General features: G+C 46.6%; 1 long non-coding RNA gene across 1 annotated transcript; it reads right to left on the bottom strand.

Annotated features, from left to right (window-relative positions):
* Positions 1-3805: 3805 nt before the first annotated feature.
* Positions 3806-10845, bottom strand: LOC146405939 (uncharacterized). The gene is made up of 2 exons (XR_014844783.1): positions 10642-10845; positions 3806-4202 (listed from the first exon to the last, which is right to left on the bottom strand). It is a non-coding gene; the product is annotated as an uncharacterized LOC146405939 (long non-coding RNA).
* Positions 10846-12073: the final 1228 nt, after the last annotated feature.

Genomic DNA, 12073 nt, shown 5'->3' on the forward strand with positions numbered 1-12073 from the left:
TGTCCACGGTAGGAGCTGGAAAAACCTGTAAGTGCAACCAGATGCTTCAGTGAAGTGGGATTTAGTTCCTGAGGGCTCAGTTTCCCCGTGAGAAACCATCCGCCCAGCATCCCTAGGAGGTCTCTGCTGTTGCCAGGCAACCCCGTCCCTCCCTGAGCTTCAGGTCAGGGCCCTGCCTGTGGGAATGACTTCCTTTGTCCTCACATGCCCCTTCCTGCCTTTTAAACGTTCTCTGGTGGCTGAGAGCACCCCACATGTGAGACCAGACTGTATCCTGATTCGTGCTACGCTTGGCATGTGTATTTCTGAGCTTTTTCTCCCCAGGAACCTGAAGTCCTTTTCTGTATGTCATGGATATTATATGATCTATATGCAGAAAGCATATATGAACACATTACACATGCAAATGGAGCTAGCTCCTTGGAAGTTCCCTGTTCCTTCCTTGCCAGCTGCCAGCTTTGGCAGGCCTGCTGAAACCCAGGCAGGCCATTTTATTCATCACGGCACAAAACCAGGGTTTGGCCCCTGTCTTCCTAAAAATCACGAGATACAAAGACTGGGAAGAAGAGGGGGTGGTTTTAGTTCTCCCTTGACAACACTGGCCCTTTCCTGGAGGCTAAATGAAGCTTTTTGCCCCCACCTATTGTGAACCTGTCTTCCTTATGATGGAGTACTTGTGGCTTTATTCTTTGGGGAGCACCGAGACAGTGTCTAAAGAACAGCTGGATATATATATAAGAGGGCAGTCTCGGCCTCTGGGGGGCCTGGCCATCAGGATCCAAGGTTTCTTTGTGGAAGGAATGTGTGCGGCATGATAGAAACCCTTCCATTTCATAGAAAACTCAGGATGTAACACAAGCGTCTGCTTGGCATGGCGGTTCCCGAGTCTTTCTTCTGGGAAGTCATTCTTTCCTTTAATATCCAAAAAAAGCTTTCAGTGTTGTCGCTTTCTCTCTCTCCCTGCTCCCCTCCCCCTCTCTTTCTCGACCTCCCCCCTTCCTTTTCCAGCGAATGCTCCACTCTCATGTAACATCACTCCACCCTACAGGGTTCCCCTTCCTGCATTTCCCAAAGCCCCACCAACCCAAGATGAGTGTGTAGAAGATGGTTTAGTGAAGCTTGGATCATAGAGGGAGAATCGCAACACGATTCGGATGGAAAGTTGAGCATCTGACACCACAGTCCAGACCTCCCCAGCCACCCCCACCAGAGAGACTATCTCAGGAATCCTTGGATGTCTACTCAGCTTCAAGGTCCTACCCGTTACCTCCTCTGTCCCAGCCTATGAGACCCTAACCCAGAAATCCTGCTGCTGACGACACAGAAAATGTTGATTCTTTATGTTGCCTCTGGCACCCAGGCAAGAAATGTATTTCCTTCTTGACTGAAAATATTCCAATGAATTATTTTTACCTAATCTACACATGAGAAGTATTTTTAGTCCTGCTGATATGCATCATTAGAAAAGTCTCCTCAAGAAAACAATTATGGAGTTCCTGTTGTGGCTCAGTGGTTAACGAATCCAACTAGGAACCATGAGGTTGGGGGTTTGATCCCTGGCCTCGCTCAATGGGTTAAGGATCTGATGTTGCTGTGAGCTGTGGTGTAGGTCGAAGACGTGGCTCGGATCCCTCATTGCTGTGGCCCTGGAGTAGGCTGGGGGCTACAGCTCTGATTAGACCCCTTGCCTGGGAACCTCCATAAGCCACAGGTGCGGCCCTAGAAAAGACAAGACAAGACAAGACAAGAAAGGAAACAATTACGAAATCGCTTGCAGGCTTTACTGTCCTAAAGATTCTCCAGAATGAAGATTGGTAGCAACCATTGTTCTTGTGTTTGTTTTTACTGACTTTTTATTTCCAATTAAAAAGTTGTCCTAATACTAATGAGATAACTAAAAACCCTCAAGAAAGTAAGTTGCTTCACTTCTCTCATGAAGTAATGGTTCCCTCATCTGAAAAACGAGTGATTGTGGACTGGATGATCCCTAAGATTTCTTCTGGCCAACGCGGTGCTGTGTCTTCTCTTCCCCATAGACTTAGAGGCTGGGCTGGAAGGGCAGGGAGTAAACGCGGTGGGTTCTAACACACCTATTAGCTGTACGTTGGAACGACTCTAAAAGAATCAACTGGAGAATTTGTGAACTACAATATACACAGTTCCAAGGCCCACTCCCGAAGATTCTGACTTAGGAAATTGGGTATGAGATTCAGTCCAGCACCTATATTTTAAAAAAGAGGAGTTCCCATCGTGGCGCAGTGGTTAACGAATCCGACTAGGAACCATGAGGTTGCGGGTTCGGTCCCTGCCCTTGCTCAGTGGGTTAACGATCTGGCATTGCCGTGAGCTGTGGTGTAGGTTGCAGACGCGGCTCAGATCCTGCGTTGCTGTGGCTCTGGCGTAGCCCGGTGGCTACAGCTCTGATTCAACCCCTAGCCTGGGAACCTCCATATGCCGCGGGAGCGGCCCAAGAAATAGCAACAACAACAACAACAACAACAACAACAACAAAAATAAAATAAAATAAATAAAATTTAAAAAAATAATAAAAAAATAAAAAAGAAAGCCCACACCTCCCCAAGTGATGTTGATGAACAAGAAAGTTTCGAAGTCACGGGATTCTTGTGACAATCCGAAGTCATAACCAAAATGAACGCAATCAGCTGGAATATCAAAGAGGAAGATAATATTCAGTTATTTCAACAGATTTAGTCAATGTCTAGGGCACAAGACAACACAAAGTGGCTTTTTCCAAATATGACATCAAAAACCAAGAGGCGCTTCAAAGGGCGTGTTGATTAAGCATTTATTATAATGGAAGTTTCAGCAAGTCCGAAGGACAAAACCACAGTACCCCCAAATATATAGCTGAGGCTAGCAACCAGGAGTCGGCAAGTTCTCTTTAATGTGTACGTGATCTGGTGGCCTAAACTAAGCCATTTTAGAGTAACTAGGGACATATCTGCAAGTAAAGTATTCCTTCTGGTTTAAAAATAATCCAACCTGGTGTTCCCGTCGTAGCGCAATGGTTAACGAATCCGACCAGAAACCACGAGGTTGCGGGTTCGATCCCTGCTCTTGCTCAGTGGGTTAAGGATCTGGCGTTGCCATGAGCTGTGGTGTAGGTTGCAGATGCGGCTCGGATCCCGTGTTGCTGTGGCTCTGGCGTAGCCCGGCGGCTACAGCTCCGATTAGACCCCTAGCCTGGGAACCTCCATATGCCATGGGAGCGGCCCAAGAAATAGCAAAAAGACAAAAAATAAAAAATAATAGTAATAATCCAACCAATACTTTCCCATTAAAAAAGCAATCCATATTTCATCTTTCTTTGTAGTATTAAAAGAAAAATCCTTTAATGAAACTCTGACGTTTGAAGCATAAAACATGTTGTATAAACTATGAAGTCAGTTAAAGTCTTTACCTTTATGTTAGAACAAATAGTCATAGTTTCTTTAGATCTCAGTTCTCCTGAAAATAATGGAAATTTTCTCATTAATGTGGAAAAGGGACATTAAAAAAACAAAGAATTAGAGTTCCCATTGTGGCTCAGCAGGTTATGAACCTGACCAGTCTCTGTGAGGACGCGAGTTCATTCCCTGGCCTCGTTCAGTGGGTTAAGGATCCAGTGTTGCTGTGAGCTCTGGTGTAGGTTGCAGATGCTGCTTGGATCTGGCATTGCTGTGACTGTGGCATAGGCGGGCAGCTGCAGCTCCATTCTGACCCCTAGCCTGGGAACGTCCATGTGCCACAAGTATAGCCCTAAAAAGAAAAACAACAACAACAACAGCAAAAACAAACTAAACACTGCTTTTGAAAAGACAGGTATATTTTAGTTTCAAAATATATTTTTCTAGCTTCTGTATTTGCCATCATTGCTATGTTGTAAATTACACCAAAATCGGGTGACTTAAAAAGATACACATCTATAATTTGAGAGTTTCTGTGAATCACAAATCCAGAAATAGCTTAACTGGGTGGTTCTGGCTTGAAGTCACTTATGAGGTTGCAGTCAAGTCCAGGGCTGCGGTCATCTGAAGGCTTGACTGGGGCTGAAAGATCTTCTTTCGAGTTGGCTCACTCACATGCCTGACAGGTTAGCGCTGGCTGCTGGCAAAAGGTCCTAAGCCCTTGCACTGACCTCTCGGTGGGACTGCTTGAGTATCCTCACCATATGGCAACTGACTTCTTCCAAAACAAGTGATCTGAAAGAGAACAGACAGAAGCAGCAGAGTCTTTATGGCCCAGCATTGGAAGTCACACTCTGTCATTCCCATAATATCTTCTTGGTGGCACAGATCAGCCTTATTCTGTGGGAGAGGGGACACATGAGGACATGGATATAAGGAGCAAGGACCGTGGTAGGCAGGGAAGGCGTTGTGGAGACTGGCTGCCACACTGCTTGAAATGAACCCCAGACCTCAATAAACACACATTTCATTCACTCTGAACTACCACTGACTGCAAGATACATCTTTATTTGATGTAATAATACGAAAAAAAAATTTTTAAAAGGACCAACATTGGGAGATATTGCTCATCCCATAAAGCTGGTCCGTCAAAGCTACACCTTCAGTTTCAGGGTAAATGAGAGTCAATCCACTCTGAAAAAAGGAACAGCAGAAAATCTGCAAGTCTTCACTGGCACTGAGTGAAGGTGGGGGAAAAATATTCCCTGGAGAATTTGAACCCAAGCAGGTGGGACCCCACCCCCCAAAATGAGGCAGATCTACTTATTTTTTCTTTATTTTCTTAATTTTTTTAAGGGCCACACCCATGGAATATGGAAATTCCCAGGCTCGGGGTTGAATCGGAGCTGTAGCCTTCAGCCTACGCCACAGTCAGTCACAGCAGTGCCAGGTCTGAGCCACATCTGCGACCTACACAACAGCTTACGGCAATGCCATATCCTTAACCCACTGAGCGAGGCCAGGGATCAAACCGATCTTCATGGATACGAGTCGGGTTCATTACCACTGAGCCAGGAGGGGAACTCTGAGGTAGATTTAAATAGAACCTAGGATCCCCTCTTAAGAAACTTGATTTTAATCCAAGTTGAACGCAAGTGAGGAGACGTCTGAATTCTAGAGGATATAAAAAAATGGGGAAATGTGCATCTTAAAATCAAGAAAACACAGTACGCCGTCTCAGCGAAAATTTGGGTAAAATGTACACAAACGGTTTAGAGTTAGCATTCTTTAGGACAAAATGACAAAAATGGAGTCTTATTTTCGAAAAAAGAACAGAACCTTGGTCCATCTGCTGAGTTCCGCTGGCCAATCCTGTGTCCTTTCTCACAGCATTTTCTTAGACTCAGCTAATTACAGTAGCAGAAAATGAAGAAAGTCAGCAAGCTGATGAAGGGAATCAATGTAGAATCAGTAGAAAGAGAATGAATTTTGGATGAGACCCACTTGGGGCAGGTCTTTATGGCTGTGTGATCTTGAACAAGTTGCTTCCCCTCCCTGAGTCTCCAGTCATTTGTTCTTCAGGTAAGGCCCAATCAAAGATTTACTTTACAGAGTTTTAAGAATTAAATGTCTTGGAGTTCCCATTGTGGCTCAGTGGTTAACGAATCCGACTAGGAACCTTGAGGTTGTGGGTTCGATCCCTGGCCTTGCTCAGTGGGTTAAGGATCTGGCGTTGCCATGAGCGGTGGTGTAGGTTGCAGATGCGGCTCGGATCTGGCATTGCTGTGGCTGTGGCAAAGGCTGGCAGCTACAGCTCCAATTCGACCCCTAGCCTGGGAAACTCCATATGCCACAGGTGCAGCCCTAAAAAAGACCAAAAAAATTTTTTAATTAAAAATAAAAAAAAGAATTAAATATCTCATGCGTGAAACAGCCAGCATGATGCTCATCATATTTGCTCGACAATGATAGATGCTATTATGCTTCCTTGTCAGTTTCTAGGACTACACTCCTTTACTGAGATTTTTTTTCCAAACTTCAACCAAGAGGAAACCTCTTGGTTGAGGTTTAGAAAGGGGAAGACCACCTTCCTCCTGGCTTCTTTGGTAACAACTGTGAATACTGATGGAGGCAATAACTGAACATGGGTCCTGGACGGGAGTGTTATTCCAGCTGCACCAGCTAGGCAGCCCCGCATCCTTCCCAGGGAGCTGTAAGGAGAATGGACCTGGTCCTCGGCAAGGCCTTCTTCAAACCATCATCGAGAGGAGCCCCACGAAGTCTCCATCCTGGGGATGACGGGCCACCCTCGCGGGTAGGAGAATTGGAGGGGATGGTGCTTCCTTCTGCAAACGCTGTCAAAAACAAAGTATCGAAGAGAAAAACAGAAGGGCCTAGCCCTTCATCCAGATGTGGCTGGTGAGTCAGCCACTTGGGAACTGCAGACCCTGGGAGCCAACGTTGCTGCCCAGGACTGCAGAGGAAGCTGAATCCCTAAGACTTGAAGGATTTAATTGATTGGCTCCAACCAACCGTGGGCCCCTGGCTGTGACGCCCAATCAGGTCACTCAGGCAGCCTCCATGGAGAGTCAAGGAAACCCTGCAAGAGGCCAGATATGTTTCCAGAGAGGCTCCGGAAAGCAGTTGGCACGTGGAGGCTGGGGCTTGGCTGTCTGAACTCAAAGCCTGGGTTTGCCACTTTTTACCTGTGTGACCTCAGCAGGTCACTTAACATCTCTGAGCCTCAGTTGTGTGATCTGTAAGCTGTGGATGGCCAATAGAATCTACCGCAATAGGCCCAAGAGGGTGAACTTAGGTACTGCAGCAAAATGGTAGGAACAGTAGTCCCTGGAACGCAGTAAGTACTTGACAAGTGTAAGCTGTTATTATTACTTTCCTAGAAGCAGGAAGGCAGGGAAAGAGGTGCCCTCCCAACCCAGCAGTCAGCATGGAAGAAAGAGGATGCTGGGGGCCCAGGAAGCAGTCCCTGCTCCGACAGGGAAGTGAAACAGAGTGTGGCATGTCAGGGCTGTGGCCGAAGCCCAGGGCACATGCAGGAAGTGGGTTGGGTCAAATCAGACTGGAGCAGAGAGATGGGCTCAGCCTTGATGCCAGATCGCCAGGATTCTGAACTTCTCTGGGAAAAGACAGGAAATATTAAAGCTGTGGTACACAAACAACCCCATCCAAAAATGGGCAGAAGATCTAAACAGACAATTCTCCAAAGAAGGCATACAGATGGCCGAGAAACACATGAAAAGATGTTCAGCATCACTCATTATTAGAGAAATGCCAATCCAAACCACAGTGAGGTACCACCTTACACCAGCCAGAATGGCCATCATCCAAAAGTCTACAAACAATAAGTGCTGGAGAGGGTGTGGAGAAAAAGGAACCCTAGTACACTGTTGGTGGGATTGTAAATTGGTGCAACCACAGTGGAAAACAGTATGGAGATTCCTCAGAAAACTAAAAATAGGACTACCATTTGATCCAGCAATCCCATTCCTGGGCATCTACCCAGAGAAAACCACGACTCGCAAAGACACATGTACTCCAATGTTCATTGCAGCACTATTTGCAATAGCCAAGACATGGAAACAACCTAAATGTCCATTGACAGAGGCGTGGATCAAGAAGATGTGGTACATATACACAATGGAATATTACTCAGCCATCAAAAAGAATGATATACCAGCATTTTTAGCAACATGGATGGACCTAGAAATTATCATGCTAAGTGAAGTCAGCCATACAATGAAACACCAACATCAAATGCTTTCACTGACATGTAGAATCTGAAAAAAGGACAGACGGAATTTCTTTGCAGAACAGATGCTGACTCACAGACATTGAAAAACTTATGGTCTCCAGAGGAGACAGTTTGGGGGTTAGGGGGGGATGTACTTGGGTTGTGGGATGGAAATCCTGTAAAATCAGATTGTTATGATCATTATACAACTACAGATGTGATAAATTCATTTGAGTAATAAAAAAATGAAAAAAAAAAAAAAGCTGTGGTACACAGGTTTTTTCTGTAAAAGAGCCAGACGGTAAACAGTTTCGGCTTCGTGGGCCAAGAGGCAAAATCAAGGATAGTTTGCATCTCTGTTATGTAACTATAAACAAAGGAATACGTCCTTGACTGTGCTTAGCTTTATTAGTTTTAGTTTGGTTGGTTTTGGTTTTGTTTTACAAGTTGACAGTTTGTGGCCATCCTGCCTGGAGCAAGTCTACCGGCACCATTTTTCCAACGGCATTTACTCACTTCGTGTCTCTGTCACATTTTGGTAATTGTTATGATACTTCAAACTTTTCATGATTTTATTCATTATGGTGATCTTCCATCAGTGATCTTTGATGTTACTATGGTAACTGAGCATTTTTTAAGCAAGAAAACACTTTTATTTTTTGTTTTATCTTGTTTTATTCTTTTAAAAATTCTAGTTCATTTACAATGTTGTGCCCATTTCTGCTGTACAGCAAAGTGACTCTGTTATATGTATACATCTCAGGAGACTAGATATAGTTGCCCATACTATAGAGTAGGATCTTGCTGTTTAATAAAGTGTGTGTGTGTGTGTGTGTGTGTGTGTGTGTGTATTTGTCTTTTTGCCTTTTCCAGGGCTGCTTCTGTGGCATATGGAGGTTCCCAGGTTAGGGAGTTCCCTGGTGGTTCAGCTGGTTAAGGATCTGGTTTTGTCCCAGCCATGACTCGGGTTTGATCCCTGGGCCAGGAACGTCTGCATGCTGCTGGCCTGGCCGTAAAAACTAAATAAATAAAAGTGGAAAAACTATTCATAGCACTAAAGGCAGACAGACAGTGGGCTGAATTCAGCTTTGGGGCCATAGTTTGCCCACTCCTGTTTTAAAGGTTGGTTCTCAATAAACACTTAATCCTACCAAGTCATGAGCAAATTACAGACCTAAGGCCTCTTCTCCCCATTTTCTGGGGTTGAAGGTGACAACTTCTCTGCATCAGAGGCTCAGGGAAGCAGTCTGATTTACCCTGGTGTAGTTTGCAGCAGCTCGCCCCTCCCTTTTCTGGGACTTGCCATCTCAGCTGGCAGGAGGCAGAAACTCAGGCTATCACTCTAAACTGATGGAATTTCAGGCTCCTGCCACCATTAAGAAAGAGATTCTTTATGCTCCTGACTGTTGCTAGAACTTAATGAGCTCAGCTCAGTTGCTGTAATTCACTTCAATAGCACCTCTGGGCCTCTCGAGGTGTTAAACTAGATGGAAACAAAGCTCAAAGCTCCCGCCTCACAGAAAAGGGTTTGGGATGCGCTGGAGGAACGTGACATGTAAGCAATGGAGGATATGGTCCAGGGATACATCCCCAGTTAAAACAGTCTTTGACTTTGTAATCAAGTGATTTGCATGTTGAAACAAGAGATTTGAAATGAGCAGCAATTAACCAGAGGTGCTGCCATTCACACGCTGGTGCAGAATGAGGAACAGGAGTAACAAAGAAAAGGGACAAAGGAAACCAGAGCGCAAGCTTCTTAATCCATACGGAGACCCTGAGACGGAGCAACTGGCCCATGTGCAGCTCATTTTACAGAGAAGGAAATGAGGCCACCAAAGGCCAGTGGCTTGTGCAAGGTCACCCAGCCAGGTAGCGGTAGAGTGAAGGCTGGACCTCCGTGTCCCAGGCCGGGAAGTGCACGAAAGACGCAGACTTCTGTCAGCAACCTGGCTGAAACCACGGGATTTAAGTCCTTTTACCCCGACACTTTCTTCCTCCATTTAAGGAAGTGGGCATTAGGTTGGGGGCCCAGGACTGTCGTGCATATATTTTTGTCCTGAAATAAAAGAACCCTTTCCACTCTGGCTGAACAGTAAATTATATGGTCACCCCAGTATTTGGCTGGACAGATGGCCAGCGTCTGCCAGGCCTCAGAGACTCATCAGACGGCAGGTGTTCCTTGACTCAGCTTTAGGACAGGTCCCTTGGGATGGGGCAGGTCCCCTTGGGATGGCCAGAAGCCTGTGTTCACAGCGCACTGATCTTCTTCACCCAGCTCTTAGCTTAGGCATCAATTCGAGTTTTGTCCTGCACAGTCTGCAGCCGTTTTCTTCTTGCACACAAGCCCGACCCGTTGGGGAGTAGGCAGGGGGGACCCCACCTGTCAGCACATCCACACCCGCCCCTCAGAACAGCCCTGCCCCCCCTCCTTTCGCGGAGCGCAGCCACTGGGAATCTTGAGAAAACCCTTCGGCCGGAAGGGATGGCTTTGAGGTCCGGCGCCCTCTGGGGAACAGAAAGATTAGAAATGTTTCCTTGGTGCCGAAAAAAACAAGTACCTAAGTCTGGACAGAAAGGAGTGAGAGGTAAACAGCAAAGGAGCCGAAGAAACAGTGTGATGAACCATCCTGATGTTGGATTGAGGAAGGAAGGGGAGGCAGGAGGGGACACTGTTTTGAGCAGGTTTGCAAAAGGTGACCTGAGGACCCCCTGGGGGATGATAGAAGGCAGACTCCTGACTTTCAGCTGGGAGCCTGAGCATGAGGTCTGAGGCGTAGCTGCAAAGAGGATTCCGTGCTGGAGAGAAGCTGGTTTAGCAACTGGTTTCAGTAAATAGACTCTGCCCGTCCTCTCTTCGCACATTTTATGCTGCCTTGTGGTGGCTTAATGGGCCTTTTCCCTAGATCTGAAGGTGAGATCCCCGAAGACAGATTTTGATGAGAGAAAGAATCAATCCATCAAAGAGGGATAAGAATCAATCACCTGAACGCTGGTCTCCAGAATTTCCAGCTGCTTAGCGGTGGACGCCCTCTCCCCTCTCCTCCTCGGATAATGCATGCGGCGTGACTGGGCTCAGTAATTCAGAATATTCCCCTTGGGTTGCGCAAGTGGGTTACAGTTCTGATCCCTCAGAGGCCAGCTGGTCTGTGGGCTCCCGTAGGCCATCACATCTCTTTTTCTATGCATCTTGGGGCGTGGAAAAGATTGGGAAGTACGGTAATTATTCCACCACAAACGTATTTATTAGGCTTCTAGTGATTCTGCACTCCAATCGAATGTGTGTGGGTACACGGGGGTAGGTGGCGTGGATTGTCTACCACCAACAAATTTCCCCACAGCAGTACGGTGTTAGAAGATCCAGCTCAGTCCTGGAGATGGCATCAGATCTCACAGGTGAAGAGCTCAGTCCTATAAGGATGCTCTCCCCCCACAACCCCCCTTGCCAATCGCAAGCTCAGATTGTCACTTGTGCTTCTGACTGACCAGCTATAGACTGAAGGTTCCCATGCTCTGTGTCTTTGGGTTGGATTCATTTGCTAAAGTGACTCACGGTGGGGCAGCTGGTTAAGGACCTGGCATTGTCACTGTAGCAGTTTGGGTGGTTGCTCTGGCTTTGGTTCCTTAGCCTGAGGAACTCCCAAATGCCATAGGTGCAGCCATAAAAAAATAAAATTAAAATTAAAATTTACTACTTCGGATTTCCTGTTGTGGCTCAGTGGGTTAAGAACCCAACATAACATCTGTGAGGTTGTGGGTTTGATCCCTGGCCTCACTCAGTGGGTTATGGATCCAGTGTTGCCACAAACTGTGGTGTAGTTTGTAGATGTGGTTCGGATCTGGCGTTGCTGTGGCTGTGGCATAGGCTGGCAGCTGCAGCTCCGATTAGACCCCTAGCCTGGGAACTTCCATATGCTGTGGGTGCAGCCCTAAAAAGGAAAAAACAGTAGTTCACAGAATTACTTAGTAGTTTACTTAGTAGGTCACTGGTTTCTTATAAAAAGATATAGCTCAAGAGCAGCCAGATGGAAGAGGCGCACAGGGCCTGCTACCGGGAAGGGATGCAGCGCTTCCCGGCCTCCCCAGAGCACCACTCTCCCCAAACCCCTACGTGCTCACCCACCCAGAAGCTCTCTGAACCTGTCCTTTAGGCCTTCTGTGGCGGCTGCATTATACAGACTCCATCACTGGCCATTGTGGATTAATTCCACCTCCAGCCTCCTCCCCTCCCCCCAGATCAAGGGGTGGGACTGAAAGTTCCAAACTTCTTAAGACCCAGCTGGTTTCCCTGGCAACCAGCCCCCATCCTCAGGTGACCTAGGAGCTTTCCAAAAGTCATTTCATTAACATAACAAAAGACACCTTGCCCTTTCTCACCACTTTTAGGAAATTCCAAGGGCTTTAGCAGCTCTGTGCC

The sequence above is a fragment of the Sus scrofa genome, chromosome 1, assembly GCF_054392235.1.
Source record: "Sus scrofa isolate SSC_HxYL_T2T_F1_AM1 chromosome 1, Sscrofa_HxYL_maternal_Yorkshire_Landrace_v2.0, whole genome shotgun sequence".
NCBI classification, from domain to species: domain Eukaryota; kingdom Metazoa; phylum Chordata; class Mammalia; order Artiodactyla; family Suidae; genus Sus; species Sus scrofa.